This window comes from Hyla sarda, chromosome 1, assembly GCF_029499605.1.
Source record: "Hyla sarda isolate aHylSar1 chromosome 1, aHylSar1.hap1, whole genome shotgun sequence".
In the NCBI taxonomy this organism is placed as follows: Eukaryota; Metazoa; Chordata; class Amphibia; order Anura; family Hylidae; genus Hyla; species Hyla sarda.
Genome location: NC_079189.1, coordinates 584,320,712 through 584,341,024, shown reverse-complemented (window position 1 = coordinate 584,341,024; position 20,313 = coordinate 584,320,712). Strand labels below are relative to the sequence as shown.

At 46.2% G+C, this 20,313-nt stretch overlaps 1 long non-coding RNA gene across 3 annotated transcripts in view; it reads right to left on the bottom strand.

Annotated features, from left to right (window-relative positions):
- Positions 1-20,313, bottom strand: part of LOC130295039 (uncharacterized) — a 43,511-nt gene that overhangs the window by 22,209 nt on the left and 989 nt on the right. For all 3 annotated transcript variants that reach the window (XR_008848680.1, XR_008848678.1, XR_008848679.1), the window contains exon 2: positions 19,554-19,595. This is a non-coding gene — a long non-coding RNA (uncharacterized LOC130295039). The remainder of the gene's footprint in view (positions 1-19,553; positions 19,596-20,313) is intronic.

Below are 20,313 nucleotides of genomic sequence, written 5' to 3'. Positions count from 1 at the left end.
TTTATATATATATATATATATATTTTTATATATTTTTATATATATATATATATATATTTTATATATTTTTATATATATATATATATATATATATATATATATTTTATATATTTTTATATATATATATATATATATATATATATATATATTTTATATATATATATATATATATATATATATATTTTATATATATATATATATATATATTTTTATATATTTTTATATATATATATATATATATATTTTATATATATATATTTTATATATATATATATATATATATATATATATATATATATATATATATATATATATATATATATATATATTTTATATATTTTTATATATATATATATATATATATATTTTTATATATATATATATATATATTTTATATATTTTTATATATATATATATATATATATACATATATATAATTTTTTTTTTTTTTTTTTTTGAGGGAGGCTGGGCTGCAGCATTTCACTTCTGGACCCAAACAGCACAGTGTCTTGGACGGGCCCTGCCCCCCAGTGCAGCGCCGAGTAAAGCGTTCTCTACTCCAATAATCAAATATACCAGTTGCCAAGTCAGGTTAATGCCCTATAGAAGTTTTTACTGTGGTAAACTACAGCTCCCAGTATGATCTGAACAATAGTAAGGGAGTTTTTTTACCCTTATACGCTGTAGACCTTACAGGAGAACGCGGTTCTGATGGGACATATTCAGGTAAAATACACAGTTCGATCTGTGACTCACATGTGATTTTCCTGTACCCCTAAATATAATACCGTCACACTGTACACTCAGAATAGAATACTGCCGCACACTGAACAAAAGAGCAGCACGGGATATGGATGCCATTAAAGTCCCCATAGGTTATCACTTACCTGGCGGTACAACAAACATGTTTGCTTTTCAGGAAGCGGACTGATAACCTCGGTATTGATCACCATAATGGTTTTCTTACCAGGGATGGCAGATTATAGTCCTAGGAAAGCTTTTTGACCATCACTGTATGTTCGTGGGGTTTTTTTTCTTTATATTTGTGGATCAAATACTGTCAGTGCTGTATACTATGTAATGCTGGGTAGCAGTCGGGTTTATGTATGTGGCATTTTATGCTGTAACTTTCATAGATCATTTTTAATTCTATATTTAATATTAATATGACAGACACAAGTCATTCCAGTATGAGTTAGAACAGCATTCCCCAACCTGTGGCTCTCACGCTGTTACAAAACTACAATTACCAGCATGCCCTGATGGTTTGCGGCTGTCCAGGCATGCTGGGAGTTGTAGTTTTGCTGGAGAGCCGCAGGTTGGTGGGATTTGGAAAAAGTCTACATATCCCCATATGTCTCTTAGTTCTGATTGCTTTATTGTTGTTAATATGAAAAGAAACATAAAAATGTTATACAAATACAATACATGTGATCTGAACATGCAATGTCACATTTCATCTGCGCCATTGTTTAACAAAAAAAATGGAATATAATTGTTTTATATCCGGATGTAGAAATGCTGAGTTTTGCCACAGAGATTTTGTGCACTGGGAATGGTAGATTTAAAGGGGTACTCCACTGCCCCAGCGTTCGGAACATTGTTAGGAACACTGGGTTCGGGCAGTGGGGGTTCGTGATGTCACACCATGCCCCCTCAATGCAAGTCTATGGGAGGGGGCGTGGCAGCGGGGGGTCGTGATGTCACTCCACACCCCCCCAATGCAAGTCTATGGGAGGGGGCGTGGCAGCTGCTACGCCCCCTCCCATAGACTTGTATTGAGGGTGCATGGTGTGATGTCATGAGGGGCGTGGTCCGAATGCTGGGGCAGTGGAGTACCCCTTTAATGAAACAAGTGATATAGCAGATAATTGTGCCAAATGACTAGTACAGCTCTGCTACATCCCTATTAATATTCACTGTCTAGATAAATAAATTAAAGGGGTATTCCAGGAAAAAAAAATTTTTTTTTTGTTTTTTTAGATCAACTGGCTCCAGAAAGTTAAACAGATTTGTACATTTCTTCTATTAAAAAAAATCTTAATCCTTCCAATAATTATCAGCTGCTGAAGTTGAGTTGTTCTTTTCTTTCTGGCAACGGCGCTCTCTGCTGACATCTCTGCTTGTCTCAGGAACTGCACAGAGTAGAAGAGGTTTGGTATGGGGATTTGCTTCTATTCTGGACAGTTCCCGAGACACGTGTCATCAGAGAGCACTTAGACAGAAAAGAACAACTCAACTTCAGCAGCTCATAAGTACTGAAAGGATTAAGATTTTTTAATAGAAGTAATTTACAAATCTGTTTAACTTTCTGGAGACAGTTGATAAATATATATATATATATATATATATATATATATATATATATATATATATATATATATATATATATAATGTGTGTGTGTTTTTCTCTGGATAACCCTTTTAAAGCTGGTGTTCACTGAAGGGGACTAAATGCCAAAACTTCTAACAAGAAGCAGCCTTTTTATACCAAGATGTTAATGTCACCTCCCGGCATGCTTTGCTATAGTAGTTTAGTTAGCAGTGCATTGTGGGAGATAAACAAATAAGTTGTGTTGCTTATTGTTGATCTACTGTATGAGAAGCTTGTATGTAATGGAGACAATTTTACCTCATTTGCTTTATGGAAAAAAGGATGTATTATAGTTGCTATTTTGTAATTAAATATTTTATCTATAGATCCTGATCCTGAGTTATATCCTGTATTATACTCCAGAGCTGTACTCATTATTCTGCTGGTGAAGTCCCTGTGTACATACATTACATTATTTATCCTGTACTGATCCTGAGTTATATCCTGTATTATACTCCAGAGCTGTACTCACTATTCTGCTGGTGAGGTCACTGTGTACATACATTACATTACTTATCCTGTACTGATCCTGACTTATATCCTGTATTATATTCCAGAGCTGTACTCACTATTCCGCTGGTGAGGTCACTAAGTACATACATTACATTACTTATCCTGTACTGATCCTGAGTTATATCCTGTATTATACTCCAGAGCTGTACTCACTATTCTGCTGGTGGGGTCACTGTGTACATACATTACATCACTTATCCTGTACTGATCCTGAGTTATATCCTGTATTATACTCCAGAGCTGTACTCACTATTCTACTGGTGGGGTCACTGTGTACATACATTACATTACTTATCCTGTACTGATCCTGAGTTATATCCTGTATTATACTCCAGAGCTGTACTCACTATTCTGCTGGTGAGGTCACTATGTACATACATTACATTACTTATCCTGTACTGATGCTGAGTTATATCCTGTATTATACCCCAGAGCTGTACTCGCTATTCTGCTGGTGGGGTCACTGTGTACATACATTACATTACTTATCCTGTACTGATCCTGAGTTATATCCTGTATTATACTCCAGAGCTGTACTCACTATTCTGCTGGTGGAGTCACTGTGTACATACATTACATTACTTATCCTGTACTGATCCTGAGTTATATCCTGTATTATACTCCAGTGCTGTACTCACTATTCTGCTGGTGGAGTCACTGTGTACATACATTACATTACTTATCCTGTACTGATCCTGAGTTATATCCTGTATTATACTCCAGAGCTGTACTCACTATTCTGCTGGTGGAGTCACTGTGTACATACATTACATTACTTATCCTGTACTGATCCTGAGTTATATCCTGTATTATACTCCAGTGCTGTACTCACTATTCTGCTGGTGGAGTCACTGTGTACATACATTACATTACTTATGCTTTACTGATCCTGAGTTATATCCTGTATTATACTCCAGAGCTGTACTCACTATTCTGCTGGTGGAGTCACTGTGTACATACATTACATTACTTATCCTGTACCGATCCTGAGTTCAAGCCTATATTATGCTACAGGGCTATGCTTCTAATACGGATAGCTGGTGATGGCCACTACTCTTAACAGCTTAGCTCTTGTAACGCAATAGGACAGTAACTTAGTTGAATGTTAGATCACTGGATACTATTTCCCAAAATGTAAATCGCCATAGCAAGTTCTGTACTACAGACCCAAAGCATGCTGGGACATTTTAAGTCTGAAATCTGTAAAACAGTGAATGCAGCCCTAGACCGTAACATTAGTTTCTTTGGGGGGCACAGACCTTGGGTATATGTGCTGACACTAAGGGGGAAAAAAAAAGTCTGCTCCTCCCTGACAGGATATACCCCCTCAGTTTTAGCATAGTGTCAGTGGGAGGCAGACACACAGGTCTGGAGATCTCCAAACCTGGTCTTCTCTCATTATTTTCTAGCTACTCACTACTAAGGCTTGGCAGTTTGATGGGCAGTGGTGCTCCTTTATTCTGTCATGGGTAAGCGGGCCTTGCTTTGTATCTCTGAGGGGCTGATTATAGCTCTTCTTATCCTTCTCTAGAGGTTTCTGGTTTCCACCTCCTATTTTCTAGGCTTCTTGCTAGGTGTGCCCAGCTGTTCCTTCCTGGCATTCTTCCTCTTCCAGCTGTAGTCCTGAAGTTGAGGCTGGATGCCCTGCAGGGCTCTCTCTTTGAGCCTTCTCAGAGATATTTCCCTCCTGAAAGTTGGCGTTCCATGTCAGGATTTCTGGATCAGACAAGTCTCTGAACTAGGGTTTTCTTGTCCCTCTCCCTTCCTCATTTTTACCAGGCCACGGTTGTCCTGCGTCTTAGGGTACGTTCAAACCAGCGGATCCATAGCGTATTTTACTCTGCAGATCCACTGCTAAAGGGCCGCTGTATGCTGCCTTTACAGATGCCTGCTTGCAGGGGCAATACACTGCTACGAGCTGACACACTGCGATGTGCGAGTTGCCGTGTGCATGCGCAGTATACTCACATATCGCGGCAGCTCTCGGCCTAGCTCATAGAGCAGGGGGAGTGGCCGCGATGTGTGCGAGTACACCGAGCATGCACAGCGTCTCGCCCATCGCTTCAGTGTGTCTGCTTGTAGCGGCATATTGGCGCTCCGAGCAGGCACCTGTAAAGGCAGCATACAGCAGTCCTTCAGCGGCAGATCCACTCGTGTGAACATACCCTTTTTCTCTATCGGCTCCATTGGGGGACACAGACCGTGGGTGTATGCTGCTGTCTCTAGGAGGTATGACACTGGCAACAAAAAAAAGTCTGCTCCTCCCAGCAGGATATACCCGCCTCCAGGCCCTGAGCTAATCAGTTTTAAGCTTAGTGTCTGAAGAAGGTGGACATGGTCTGGATTTCTCCAGACCAGGTCTTATGTTTTATTATTTTCCTAGTTAGGGAATGTTATTTTTTTTTTATTTCTTTTTCTTTCATGTTTTCAGGTAGGGACTCAGGAACTGCGTCTCACTGTTTCCCCATTGCGAGTAAGGGGGCACAGACATTGCGTATGTGCGCTGTTAACCCCCTCTTGCCAACGGTCAGCGCCTGGGGTTGTACCTCATGGGTCCAGGTCCCCCTATTCCCTGCTCGCCTCACTCACACATGGTAGCTCGGCGTGATGCAGGTAACAGAAAGCTGACTGAAGACCTCGCAGAAGACTCCATTAGGTAAGTTCTTCTGACTGAGGTGAGTATATATTTTCTCCCTTAGGTGCTGACTTGCAACCTCTGGAGACCCTCATTTTTTGGACCACCTTTCAGGTCTAATGGGCTAGCCTGTGTTGGGGCTCTATCTTTATTCAAAGCAGGGGCAAGCAAGGGCATTTTGGGAAGGAAGGGGTTACTTTTTACTAAGTACGTGTGTGTTTTTATACTATGCGGCTGACAGCCGCGGCGTCTGTACTGTTCGGCGCACGGAGCACCGACTTACTTTCTGTTTCGGCAGCAGACAGCTGCCAGCGGACATGTGTATCGCCTGCTCACTTCCCCGTGGGCGCAGACGCGACCGACATGTGTGCCCGGGGCAAGGAGCGGGCGCCATTACTATTCTTCTTCACGGCTGGGGCGCTATAGCTCTGCCCACAGGGCCGCTGGAGCTTACTGGAGGCGCGAACCGCCCTCCAATCAGCGCCGTGCGCGCGATTTTCGGGGGCAGAGGTCAATTAGACAGTGCCTCTGCTCCAGGCACTCCCCTCTATGGCTATTGGCTGGCCTGTTTCTCCCTCTCTTTCACTCAGAGCGGAGTTCTCCTTACAGCAGCTGCCACAGGGGACACAGACTCGGGTGAGAGTTCTTTTTTTCATTATGTCCATACCCAGAACTGTTCCTCCCTCTAAACAGACAACTGGAGCATTAGTTTCCCATTTTGTCTGTAAGACCTGTAATTCCAAAATGCCTGGTTCTGCTGAACCCACTTGCTCTGCCTGCTCCTCTGCTGCCCCAGACCGCATGGTACCCCCGGATGCTCTTTCAGTTCCGGTGGATTCGGCAGCCCCTCCAGCCTGGGTTTCTTCCCTATCCCAGTATATGGCTGACTTGACTCAAGTCTCCCGTTCGGTGGCTGAGGCCTCCCGTGACGTGGTGTCTGCCTTGAAGAAGTCTGCCCTGTGCCGGGCCTCTAAAGGGACCCGCTCCCCTTCTCCACATACCTCACGCTCTCACAAGCGTACTAGGGGTGCATCTTCTGACTCTTCCATTGAGTCTTCAGGTAGACGTGGGCGTTCCCCTCGTGGATCCCGCCCCCGGGTCATCTGGTCACAAACGTCGCTCCTCCAGAGGACGTTCCTGCAGTCACGACCGATCAGGGTCGCCCCCCTCCAGGGCTGCCTCCACTCATTCACATTCTCCTGGTGAACTGGCGGATGAGGCTTTTGAATCGGCATCTGACTCGGAAGACCACTCGGATTCAGTTGAAACGGTGAACTCATTGGTTGCGGCCATAAGGGACACCTTTCACTTAGAGGACCCAGGATCTTCGGACGTGACTCCTGAAGTATCCTTTCATCGTGCTAAACCGGCACCTCAAAGGTTAAGCACTCACACTGAATTTGACACCCTTCTGGAATCTGCATGGAAACATCCAGACAAGAGGTTCCCGGGAATGAAGAAGGTTTAGGTGCGTTACCCATTCGACAAGGACCTTGTCTCTAAGGTGGTTTCCCCTCCCTCGGTGGACCCACCAATTTCCCGCCTCTCTAAGGCTACCACACTGCCACTGGCAGATGCGGCTGCTTTCAAGGACCCGACGGACAAGAAGGTGGAGTCCTTAGTGTTGGTTGCCTCTGAAGCAGCAGGCTCTTCTCTACTTCCCACCTTCGCCTCAGCTTGGGTGTCCAAAGCCCTAAAGTTGTGGTGCTCAAAACTCCGTCAGGGTATCCAGGCGGGATCCCCCCCCAGAGGATCTGTCTGCCTTGGTTCTCCAATGCTCTAAAGCTGGGGAATTTCTGTGCACAGCTTCCATGCAGTCAGCCCGTTGTGCTGCCTTTGCTGTGGGTCACCTGGCGGCCCTCCGCCGTTCCATGTGGCTTAAGGCTTGGGATGCGGATGCCGCTTCCAAAAGGTCTCTCACCGAGCTTCCTTTTATTGGTGTCCGTCTTTTTGGCAAGCGCCTTGACGAGATTATTTCTGAGGCAACGGGGGGTAAGAGTTCCTTGTTGCCTCAAAATAAGGCTCGCTCTACTTCCCAGAGGAAGTCCTCTTCCTTTCGGTCCTTTCGGACTTTTGGCCCCAATAAGGCTAAGTTTCTACTTGGTTTTTTTTCTGGCAGTTTTTGGAAAACTGCCACTGCAGTTTTTGAGCCAAAGTCAGAAGTGGATCATAAGGGAGAAGAAGTATAAGTCCTTCCTTTATATGTCCTATTCCTTTTGAATAAATTTCTGGCTTTGGCTCAACAACTGCTGTGGCAGCTATCCTAAAACTGCCAGAAAAAAAGCTAAGTGGAAACTTAGCCTTAGGGGTCGGGGCAGGCGCCTTCGCGGGACAAGAAGGCTCCCTCGTTCCGGGCGCGCCAGTCTTGGAAGTTGGACACCAACCGTTCCGGCCATTTTGCGGCCAAATCGGGCAACCGCAAACCCACTTCCGCATGAAGTGATTCCCCCACCCGCAGATTTTTCTCGGGTGGGAGGTCGTCTCTTATTTTTTCGAGACATCTGGACCACACACATTCAGGACTCTTGGGTCAGGGACATGGTGTCCAACGGGTACCGAATCGAGTTTGCCTCCCTCCCGAGGGATCGTTTTTTTTCAGTCCCGGGCTCCCCGGTCTCCTTCTCTGGCGAAGTAGTTTCAAGAGGCTCTTCGGTCCCTGCTTCTCCAGGGAGTTATTGTCCCCGTTCCTCCAAGGGAACGTTTTCAGGGTTTCTATTCCAATCTTTTTGTGGTCCCCAAGAAGGGCGGTCCGGTGCGGCCAATCCTGGACCTCAAGCGCCTCAACCGTCATCTTCTCATCCGCCACTTCCGAATGGAATCCCTCCGTTCGGTAGTGGCATCCATGGAACAAGGGGAATTTCTTTCTTCGGTGGACATCAAAGATGCCTACTTCCATGTTCCAATATTTCCCGGCCATCAACGGTACCTCCGTTTTGCGGTTCCGGAGGGGAATTTTCAATTTGTAGCCCTCCCCTTTGGTCTGGCCACTGCTCCTCGGGTCTTTACCAAGATCCTTGCGCCAGTGATAGCCCTGTTGCGGTCAAGAGGAGTCTCGGTGATCCCTTACCTAGACGACCTTCTCATCAAGGCTCCCACCAGAGTCCAGACCCTGGAGAATGTGGATCTCACCCTCCAGACCCTGGATCGCTTCGGGTGGATGGTCAACAGGGACAAGTCTGTCCTTTCTCCCACCCAGTCTCTGATCTTCCTGGGACTTCAATTCAACACGGCCTCTGCCCGGATTTGCCTTCCTCCAGACAAACGTCTGACTCTCCTGTCAGGAGTCCGCTCCTTTCGGGCCCAGGTCCCAGTTTCCATCCGCGTTTGCATGGAAGTCTTGGGTCGGATGGTGGCGGCCATGGAGGCCATACCATTTGCCCAGTTTCATTACCGTCCCCTTCAACTGGCAATTCTCTCTCGATGGGACAGATCTCCTCTGTCTCTCGATCGCAAGATTGCTCTCCCTCGTCGGATACGTCAGTCTCTGCTCTGGTGGCTCTGCTCCCCCTTTCTTCTTCAGGGGCGATCATTTCTTCCCCTCCACTGGCAGGTGGTTACAACGGATGCCAGTCTGTCGGGCTGGGGCGGTGTGTTCAGGAACTGGACGGTTCAAGGCCTCTGGTCTCCCCGGGAAGCCCTGCTTCCGATAAACATCTTGGAACTGAGGGTGATTCTTCTTTGCCTCCTTCATTTGGAGTCCCTACTTCAGTCCCGCCCTGTCCGCGTCCAGTCGGACAATGCCACGGCCGTAGCGTACATAAATCGGCAAGGCGGCACTCGCAGCTCGGCAGCCATGGCCGAGGTGACAAAGATTCTCATCTGGGCGGAAAACATCTGGGCGGCCATTTTGGCGATTCACATTCCGGATGTGCTCAACTGGGAAGCGGACTTTCTCAGCCGGTCCTCAGCCGACCCTGGCGAGTGCTCCCTGAATCCAGAGGTCTTCGCGCAGATCTGCGACCTCTGGGGCATTCCAGACGTGGACCTCTTTGCGTCTCGGCACAATCGGAAGGTCCTTCCATTTGTGGCGAAGTCCCGGGACCCCCTGGCGCTAGCTGTGGACGCCCTAGTGATTCCTTGGACGGGGTTTGCTCTGCCCTATCTATTTCCTCCCCTTCCGCTCCTTCCCAGGGTTCTGAGGAAGCTCAAAGCGGAGGACGTTCCCGCCATACTGATAGCTCCAGATTGGCCCCGAAGGTCGTGGTACGCCGAAGTGGTCAGGCTCCTGGATGACACTCCACTACGCCTTCCACTTCGTTTGGACCCACTGTCTCAGGGTCCTCTTTGCCACCCCAATTTACAGTCGCTGTTTCTCTTCCCAAGTCATTCGCTCTATGCTCAGGGCTCGTTAGCCCTCCTCGGCAATTTACCACCGTACTTGGCGGTCTTATTTTCGTTGGTGTGAAGCTCCGGTTTTGTCTCCTGTTACTTTTTCTGTTCCCCGTCTTCTCTCTTTCTTGCAGTCGGGATTAGAACTGGGTTTGTCGCTCAGTTCCCTTGAGGGTCAGGTTTCGGCTCTTTCTATTCTTTTCCAGCGTCCTCTGGCTTCTAATTCTCATATCCGGACCTTTCTTCAAGGAGTGGCGCATGCTGCCCCTCCTTATCGGTCACCTTCTCCCCCTTGGGACTTGAATCTGGTCCTGGGGGTCCTCCAAGGTGAACCTTTTGAACCCCTTAGGGAGGTGTCCCTGCGCCTCCTTTCTTGGAAAGTGGCATTTCTTGTTGCTATCCCCTCCATTCGGAGATTGTCTGAATTGGCAGCTCTCTCCTGCCGTTCTCCATTTCTGGTGCTTCATCAGGACAAGGTTGTCTTCTGGCCAGATCCTTCCTTTTTGCCTAAGGTTGCTTCGGCCTTTCATCTCAATGAGGACATTGTTCTTCCGTCCTTCTCATCCTAAGGAGCATTTACTCCACAAACTGGATGTGGTTTGGGCTGTTAGGTCTTACCTCTCTGTCACGTCTTCGTTTCTTCAGTGTGATTCCTTTTTCGTCCTCACGGAAGGTCGTCGCAAGGGACAACCTGCTTCCAAGGCCACCATTTCTCGGTGGATTCGGTCTGCCATTTCGGGAAGCCTATCACTGTAGGGGGAAGGTTCCTCCCTTCAGGGTTGTGGCTCATTCTTCCCGTTCTGTTGGGGCATCCTGGGCTCTCCAGAACAAGGCCTCGGCCTCGCAGATTTGCAATGCGGCTACTTGGTCATCTTTGCACACTTTCTGGAGGTTCTACCGGGTTCATACCTTCGCATCTGCTGATGCTAGCCTGGGCCGTAAAGTGCTGCAGGCGGCAGTGGAACAGCCATCTGCCTAACTGATTATCTGCCCACCCAAGGGACGGCTTTGGTACGTCCCACGGTCTGTTTCCCCCAATGGAGCCGATAAAGAAAAAAATTTTTTAACACTTACCGTAAAATCTTTTTCTCGAAGGATCCATTGGGGGACACAGCTCCCGCCCTTGTGGGTTTCTCTTTGGTTTTCTGTCCAAGGGTGTGTTCAGTTATATTTTTTCTTCTGGTTCTCAGACAGTTCGTGTTTTTTCCTTGACCTGTCGGTCCTCTCCTATTGCTCTGGTACTAAAACTGATTATCTCAGGGCCTGGAGGCGGGTATATCCTGCTGGGAGGAGCCGACTTTTTTTGTTGCCATAGTGGCATACCTCCTAGAGACAGCAGCATACACCCACGGTCTGTGTCCCCCAATGGATCCTTCGAGAGAGAGATTTTACGGTAAGTGTTAAAAAATCTCCTTATTCTGTCTTCTCCGGAGGTTGTTTCCTCTGTAGACTGTGTACGACCGGTCTGGCCTCCAGGGCGACCATTTCTTGTTGACATTGGACAGCTGTCAGACTCTGGTCTCTGCAAGAGGAAGGTTCCTTCCTTCCATGTCCTGGCCCACTACACATGTGGGGACTTCTGGGTGGTTAGTTGCTGGGCTCTAGTTCCTTTAGGGTCCAGGGTCTCGTCCGTAATCTTTCAGACGAATGTGTTCCAGTCTCCGGACTGACCTCCCTTTCTCTGGCGGTTGTTTTTTTCCACCCCAGAGACTGAGAAAATATTTTTTTTTGTACTCCCCTTAAAATCTTTCTTGTAGCCTTTATTGAGGGGGACACAGCTCCATCCCATTTACAGTTGCTTTGTCAGATTTTTGTTGCCTATTGGTGGGGGTTTCTTTGGAACTCCTTTCTGGTGTTCTTCAGACATCTCCTTTGTTTGTTGGCTTCTCCTACTGCTTTGTGACACAACTGGTTAGGGTATATCCTGGCCGGGAGGAGACGACTTTTTTTGTTTACTTAGTGTCAGAGTGTAGACCAATGGTCTGTGTCCTCCAATGAAGGCAACGAGAGAGATTTTAAAGTGAGTACAAAAAAATCTTTTTACAAAAAAAATATTAAGGTTTCATTAGTCTGCAAATAATTCCTAAATTGAGCTCTTTTTAGGCTAAAATCGGCACAGTCCTGAAAGAAAAAACTTACTGTGATATATCGGGATCTGAGTTTGCAAAACAATACTAAATTCAACTATACTGGAGCGCCGTAGACTTCTATACTACTGATGTGTTGATCCCACATGCATCCTTGCACATGGTGCCTAGCCTCTAACAGGGTGTGTGATGGCTTTTAGAAGACGATGAGGTATAAAAAAAACAAACATAAGAAACACAAAACCACAAAAATGCAAACTGGCCGAATTCTTAAGGAATTAAAACATGAAACTTGCAGCACAAACAATTAAGTCTTTCTATAGCTATTTCAACTAAAATAATAAGTTATGGTTCTTAGACCCCTGGAACAACACTAAAACATGATGTAAAAAAAAATGCAATACACCCCCCCCCCCCACCTCAAAAAGCAATGACTTGCTTAGTGACTGCCCACACATCTATTCATGGTGGTCAGTAAGGGGCATTTTGCTAAGCTTCCCCCTATTTTGCAGTGGCACCCACCCAAGATCGCAGGAACTGCTGTCAGTAGGACATCTTCTGGCAGTTTAAACCCTTAAGGACCCAGCCATTTTACACCTTAGGACCCAGCCATTTTTTGCACATCTGACCACTGTCACTTTAAACATTAATAATTCTGGAATGCTTTTAGTTATCATTCTGATTCCGAGATTGTTTTTTCGTGACATATTCTACTTTAACTTAGTGGTAAAATTTTTTGCTAACTTGCATCCTTTCTTGGTGAAAAATCCCAAAATTTGATGAAAAATTTGAAAATTTTGCATTTTTCTAACTTTGAAGCTCTCTGCTTGTAATGAAAATGGATATTCCAAATATTATTTTTTTTTATTCACATATTCAATATGTCTACTTTATATTTGCATCATAAAATTTACGTGTTTTTACTTTTGGAAGACACCAGAGGGCTTCAAAGTTCAGCAGCAATTTTCCAATTTTTCACAAAATTTCCAAAATCACAATTTTTCAGGGACCAGTTCAGGTTTGAAGTGAATTTGAAGGGTCTTCATCTTAGAAATACCTCACAAATGACCCCATTATAAAAACTGCACCCCCCAAAGTATTCAAAATGACATTCAGTCAGCATTTTAACCCTTTAGGTGTTTCACAGGAATAGCAGCAAATTGAAGGAGAAAATTCACAATCTTCATTTTTTACACTCGCATGTTCTTGTAGACCCAATTTTTGAATTTTTACAAGGGGTAGAAGGAGAAAATGTATACTTATATTTGTAGCCCAATTGCTCTCGAGTAAGCACATACCTCATATGTCTATGTAAAGTGTTCGGCGGGCGCAATAGAGGGCTCAGAAGGGAAGGAGCGACCAGGGGATTTTGGAGCGTACGTTTTTCTGAAATGGTTTTTGGGGGGCATGTTGCATTTAGGAAGCCCCTATGGTGCCAGAAAAGGAAAAAAAAGCCCACATGGCATACCATTTTGGAAACTATACCCCTTGAGGAACGTAACAAGGAATAAAGGGAGCCTTAATACCCCACAGGTGTTTCACGACTTTTGCATATGTAAAAAAATTAAAAAAAAATTTCAATTAAATGTGTCTTTCCCCCTAAACTTCACATTTTTGCAAGGGTTAATAGCAGAAAATACCCCCCAAAATTTGTCACCCCATCTCTTCTGAGTATGTAGGTACCCCATAAGTTGACCTGAAGCGCACTACGGGCGAACTACAATGCTCAGAAGAGAAGGAGTCATATTTGGCTTTTTCAGAGCAAATTTTGCTCTGGGGGCATGTCGCATTTAGGAAGCCCCTATGGTGCCAGAACAGCAAAATAACCCCCACATGGCATACCATTTTGGAAACTAGACCCCTTGAGGAACGTAACAAGGGGTACAGTGAGCATTTACCCCCCACTGGTGTCTGTCAGATCTTTGGAACAGTGGGCTGTACAAAATTTTTTATTTGCGCAGCCCACTGTTCCAAACATCTGTCAGACACCAGTGGGGTGTAAATTCTCACTGCACCCCTCATTACATTCCGTGAGGGGTGTAGTTTCCGAAATGGGGTCACATGTGGGGTTTAGTTTTTTTTGCGTTTGTCAAAACCGCTGTAACAATCAGCCACCCCAGTGCAAATCACCTCAAATGTACATGGTGCACTCTCCCTTCTGGGCCTTGTTGTGCGCCCCCAGAGCACTTTGCGCCCACATATGGGGTATCTCCGTAGTCGGGAGAAATTGCATTACAAATTTTGGGGGGTGTTTTTCCCTTTTACCTCTTGTCAAAATGAAAAGTATAGGGCAACACCAGAATGTTAGTGTAAAAAAATTATTTTTTTTACACTAACATGCTGGTGTAGACCCCAACTTCACCTTTTCATAAGGGGTGAAAGGAGAAAAAGCCCCCCAAAATTTGTTAGGCAATTTCTCCCGAGTATGGCGATACCCCATATGTGACCCTAAACTGTTGCCTTGAAATACGACAGGGCTCCAAAGTGGGAGCGCCATGCGCATTTGAGGCCTGAATTAGGGATTTGCATAGGGGTGGACATAGGGGTATTCTACGCCAGTGATTCCCAAACAGGGTGCCTCCAGCTGTTGCAAATACCCCAGAATGCTTGGACAGTCGATGGCTGTCCGGCAATACTGGGAGTTGTTGTTTTGCAACAGCTGGAGGCTCCATTTTGAAAAAAGTGGCGTACCAGACGTTTTTCATTTTTATTGGGGAGGGGAGGGGGGCTGTGTAGGGGTATGTGTATATGTAGTGTTTTTTACTTTTTGTTTTATTTTGTGTTAGTGTAGTGTAGTGTAGTGTTTTTAGGGTACAGTCACACAGGCAGGGGGGATTACAGCGATTTTCCGGCTGCGAGTTTGAGCTGCCGCGCAAAATTTGCTGCATCGCAAACTTGCAGCCTGATCCTCACTGTAAGCCCCTGCCCATGTGAATGGCCCCTTTACATTCACAAGGGGGGGGACCTCCAGCTGTTGCAAAACTACAACTCCCAGCATGCACAGTCTATCAGTGCATGCTGGTAGTTATAGTTTTGCAACAGCTGGAGGCACACGGGTTGGGAAACACTGAGTTAGGAAACAGACAATGTTTCCCAACCAGTTTGCCTCCTGTTGTTGCAAAACCACAACTCCCAAACATTCTCAGGCATGCTGGGAGTAGTAGTTCGGCAACATCTTAAGAGCCAGATGTTGCCGAACTACAACTCCCAACATGCTTGGAGTTGTAGTTTGCAACATCTGGAGGACTACAGTTTGCAGACCACTAATACAGTGGTTCCCAATCTGTGCCCTTCCAGATGTTGCAAAACTACAACTCCCAGTATGCCAAAACTGTCCAGGCATGCTGGGAGTTGTAGTTCTGCAACATCTGAAGGGACAGATGTTACAGAACTACAACTCCCAGCATGCCTGGACAGTAAGGGCATGCTGAGGATGTGTAGTTTTGCAACATCTGGAAGGGCACAGTGGTCTCCAAACTGTGGACCTCCAGATGTTGCAAAACTACAACTCCCAGCATGCCCAGATGCCAAGGGCTGTCTAGGCATGCTGTGAGTTGTAGTATACAGGGTCCCAATACAGCAATGCATGTCGCTTTACGGCGACGTGCCTTGCTGTAAAGGGCCGCCGCCGCCATCTTCCTCACCGGGTCCGGGTCTTCAGGGACGAGGTAAGTACCGGGGCCGGTCCCCAGCACTCCCCCCGTCGCGTCCTCCGGTCTTCCTCCCGTCCTCTCCGGACTTCCAGGGGCTGGGCAGGACGGGAGGAAGTAACCGCCCCCCCCTGCGATTTGTCGGTTAGCTAACCGACGGATCACAGGGGATCGGAGGAGGTGGCCAGCTTGCCACCTCGCTCCTATGCTTTAGCATGGTCTGTGACAGCCGGGATCATGCGAAATTACCGGGCGGTCGGGTCCCAGAGACCCGATCAGCCCGGTATCGCCGCAGATCGCAAGGGCGATTTCCCTTGCGATTTGCGGCGATCGCCGACATGGGGGGCCTACATGGCCCCCCTCGGCGTTTGCCCTGGATTCCTGCTGAAGGATTTCAGCAGGGATCCGCTTCTGATCTCCGCCGGGTGAGCGGCGAGACCAGGAAAAGACCATGACGTATGCATACGTCATGGCTCCTTAAGAGGTTAAAGGGCACCTACCACCAAGTTTTATTTTATATAACAAATAGCGACACTTAATAGAGGTTAATATCATGTTTCCTACTATGCCTGGATGTCTTCTGGTACATCTATAAATGTGGATAAAACAACTTATATAAAAGTCACATGCAGTATGTAAATGAGGTTCAAGTAGTTAGGGCATGCGGCTGCTGAAGTAGTCATGGCTTACAGAGCTGTAATCACTCCTATAACGCTGATCTAGGTATGATTGAGCAGCTCAGTCAGGGCAGGCATTATTGGTGCCTAAATAGGATTCATTATACCGGGGCCCCCTGATTACTTGAGCAAGCCGCATACCTGGTGACTACTTGAGCCTCATTTACATTCTGTGTGTGACATTTATAAAAGTTGTTTTCTCCATATTTACAGAAATGCCAGCAGCCACCCAGGCATGGTAGGACACATGATATTAACTAGAGATGAGCGAACTTACAGTAAATTCAATTCGTCAGGAACTTCTCGGCTCGGCAGTTGATAGCTTATCCTGCATAAATTAGTTCAGCTTTCAGGTGCTCCGGTGGGCTGGAAAAGGTGGATACAGTCCTAGGAAAGAGTCTCCTAGGACTGTATCCACCTTTTCCAGCCCACCGGAGCACCTGAAAGCTGAGCTAATTTATGCAGGATAAGTCATCAACTGCCGAGCTGAGAAGTTTGTGACAAATCGAATTTACTGTAAGTTCGCTCATCTCTATCATTAACCTCAATAACGTGTTGCCACCCGGTATATAGGGTAAAACTTGGTGACGGTTTCCCTATAACTTGTTCCATGCAGTGGTCAAATCATGACTGCGGCATGTAATAGAATTGAGCGTCTGTGTTACCCGATTGCTACACGATTGCCACCCGATTGCTGGTTGCCAATAGGTTTCCATGGCAGCCAGGGACCTTATGAACCTGTACCCAGCCATACTGGATAGTGTATACATTGTCAGCTATTGCAGTGCTGTGTATTATATGAGCAATCGACAGATCACATATGAAAGTCCCCTTGTGGGACTAGAGAAAAAGTAAAAGAATAAAGTTTAACAAATTAATTTAAACCCCACCACCCCAGAAAAAGTAAGCATGCATAAATCCCTCTTACATTTTTTTAAATAATAATTTAAAAAAACCTATCGCTATGTCTGTAACAACCAAAATGATGAAAAATTAGAACTGTCAAAGTTAACACCTTAAAGGAGTAGTCCAGTGCTGAAAAACATATCCCCTATCCTAATGATAGGGTATACGTTTCAGATCGCAGGGGGTTCGATCGGTTCCCCCCCCCCCCCTGTCCCGGCAGCCCGCGGGTAGGGGGCGTGTTGACCACCGCACAAAGCGGTGGCTGACACGCCCCCCCCTCAATACAACTCTATGGCAGAGCTGGAGCGCTGCCTTCGACAATCTCCGGCTCCGCCATAGCGCTGCATTGAGGGGGGTGTCGGCCGCCGCTTCGTGCGGTGGTCAACACGCGTCTTTCCCGCAGGCTGCCGGGGCCCTGTACAGGAGATCGCGGGGGGCCCCAGTGGTCGGACCCCCGCAATCTGAAACTTATCCCCTATCCTTAGGATAGGGGATAAGTTTTTCAGGACTGGACTACTCCTTTAATAATGCTTTAACACAAATTAATTTTAATGGCCCTCATTTTATTACCTCCTAATTAATGCAGTCCCAGCTAAAATTGGACAGCTCCCACCGGCTATTGAGGCTGATTTACCTGCCTCCCCTCTGCCGGGTCACTGTCAGTCTGCAGGGGTTGGCCGCTGCTGCCATCTAAAAGAGAAGTGACTGCCGGGACTGCATAGTTAACGTGTGCTACATTATCATGCCCCTGACCTCAACTAGGCAAGATAGCCTGTCTGGAAGACCAACCATGTAAGACATACTGAGGAGCCCGTGTGACCCTAGATGGTAACTATACTGCATCTCTCGGTTTGCAGCTTCTTTGCTCTACTGCTCCTTAGGTCTGGGGAACCTACTGCTAAAGCCCATAGGCGAAGGTCCCAAAAGAGCACAGTAAAATCTCCCTTAGTGGACACCTCCCAATAGGGGACACATTCCATAGCAGACAGTTTTTTTTTTTATTTCCCGGCAGAATCCCTTAAGAATATATTTTCACCCTCCGATTAGGAGACACTTCTAATACGCCCACTGGTCACATAATCCCCCCCTCCTCCCCCAGTCTTCTCCCATGCCACTTTTTCCCACTGTGCAAATTCATCACCCCCTCTTTACTACCTACTGGGCCATTCCCCCCCCCCTTAATTTCCCCTGTGCCATTTAATTCCCTTTACTCCTCTGTGCCACGTCACTTTTCCCCTACCTTCCTCCTGCTGCTGTTCTTCTTACCTGGCTAGCAGGCGCAGGTGCAGGGGCTTTCAGCCGGGTTGAGTTTCTCCAGTAAGCAGTGATGGCTGCCAGCAGTGAAGAGTGACGCTCCTGACGTCCTATGTGCTGCTCTTACAGAGAGCAGAGGCTGCGGGCACTGACAAGTAAAGTCAGGGGTGTCAATTGTCACTGTTGCCAGCCCTGCTGCTCACAGCATCTCAGTGAGTGCTGCACAGAGGACATCAGGAGAACGTCAGACCCACTGAGAGCCCCTGCACCTGAGTCTGCTGGCCAGGTAAGAAGAACAACATTGGGGAGGGGGGGGGGGGGAAAGTGATGTGGTGTAAGGAAGGAAGGAAGGAAGGAAGGAAGGAAGGAAGGAAGGAAGGGGGGGGGGAAGATGGTTTGGCACTGGTGGAATAAAGTGGCACAAGGGGATAAAGCGGGTATTAAATGATAAAGAGGAAAGAAATGGCACAGGGGGTGGTAAAGAGGGGATGATATAGCTTTTTATCCTATTTCTAGGTAATTATACTCTGGAGTGAGTACAGTATTTGGTCATTTAGAACGTTTTTTTTTTTTCACAGTAGGGGACATCTCTCAATAGCGGACACTTTTTTTTGTCCGCTATTAGGAGATTCTACTGTATATGGCTGCTGGCACTGCAGCTGAACTGAGGGAGTAGCCTATAATGGGGGCAAGCAGACAGATGACCTAACTATGCTGGGAGCAAGTACGCAGGGGGCCTAACTATGCTGAGGGCAAGCAGACAGGGGACCTAACTATGCTGAGGGCAAGCAGACAGGGGGCCTAACTATGCTGAGGGCAAGCAGACAGGGGACCTAACTATGCTGAGGGCAAGCAGACAGGGGGCCTAACTATGCTGAGGGCAAGCAGACAGGGGGCCTAACTATGCTGAGGGCAAGCAGACAGGGGACCTAACTATGCTAAGGGCAAGCAGACAGGGGACCTAACTATGCTGAGGGCAAGCAGACAGGGGACCTAACTATGCTGAGGGCAAGCAGACAGGGGACCTAACTATGCTGAGGGCAAGCAGACAGGGGGCCTAACTATTAATTTAAGGTATATTTTGAACAGATAAAAATGCAATTATCCATGATAAAAAGTCATATGTACCTGAATGTGATATTTTTGCAAACAACAAGCCCCGGCCCAGCTCTGTCAATAGGAAAAAGAAAAAGTTATTGGTATTGAAATGTGGTAACACTTCATTATTATTATTTATTTAATAAAAATGCTTCTATTATCCAAAGCTACAAAAAAATGATAAACTAAATTGTAAAACCGAATAAAAACAATATAAATTGGGCATGACTGTAATCGCAGAGAATAAAATTATAATGTAATCTTTACTGCACAGTAAATAGCGTAAATTTACAACACGAAAATAGGACAGCCCCTTAAAAACAAAAAATAATAAAAAACTCCAAGATGGTGCTATTAAAATGTACAGTTTACAAACCATGCCCTCATGCGGCCTGCCGAAAAATTAAAAAGTTGTCGTTCTTATGAGTGTGACGATGGGGGGGGGGGGGGGGGGAGAGAAAGAAAACTGTTTTGGCATAAATGGGGTTAAATAAATATGCAGGTTTATTTATTTTTTGTATATGTGTCCTTTTGCCCATACAAAACCTCTTTATTAAAACCATCTAAAAGTAAAACTTTTTTGTTGTTGCCCATAGCAACCCATCACACTGCAACATTCGGTTTGTTCTCTTCTCGTGAAAGATGAAAGTTGCGCAGTGATTGGTTGCTATGGGCAACAAAGACAGAATTGTTGTTTCTTTGTGTGCGTGTTTTTGTTTTATGTATACGGTTTTCATAGAATCTGCCATGGAGTGGCACGAAAGGGTTAACAAAACTAGTGTAATGGAAA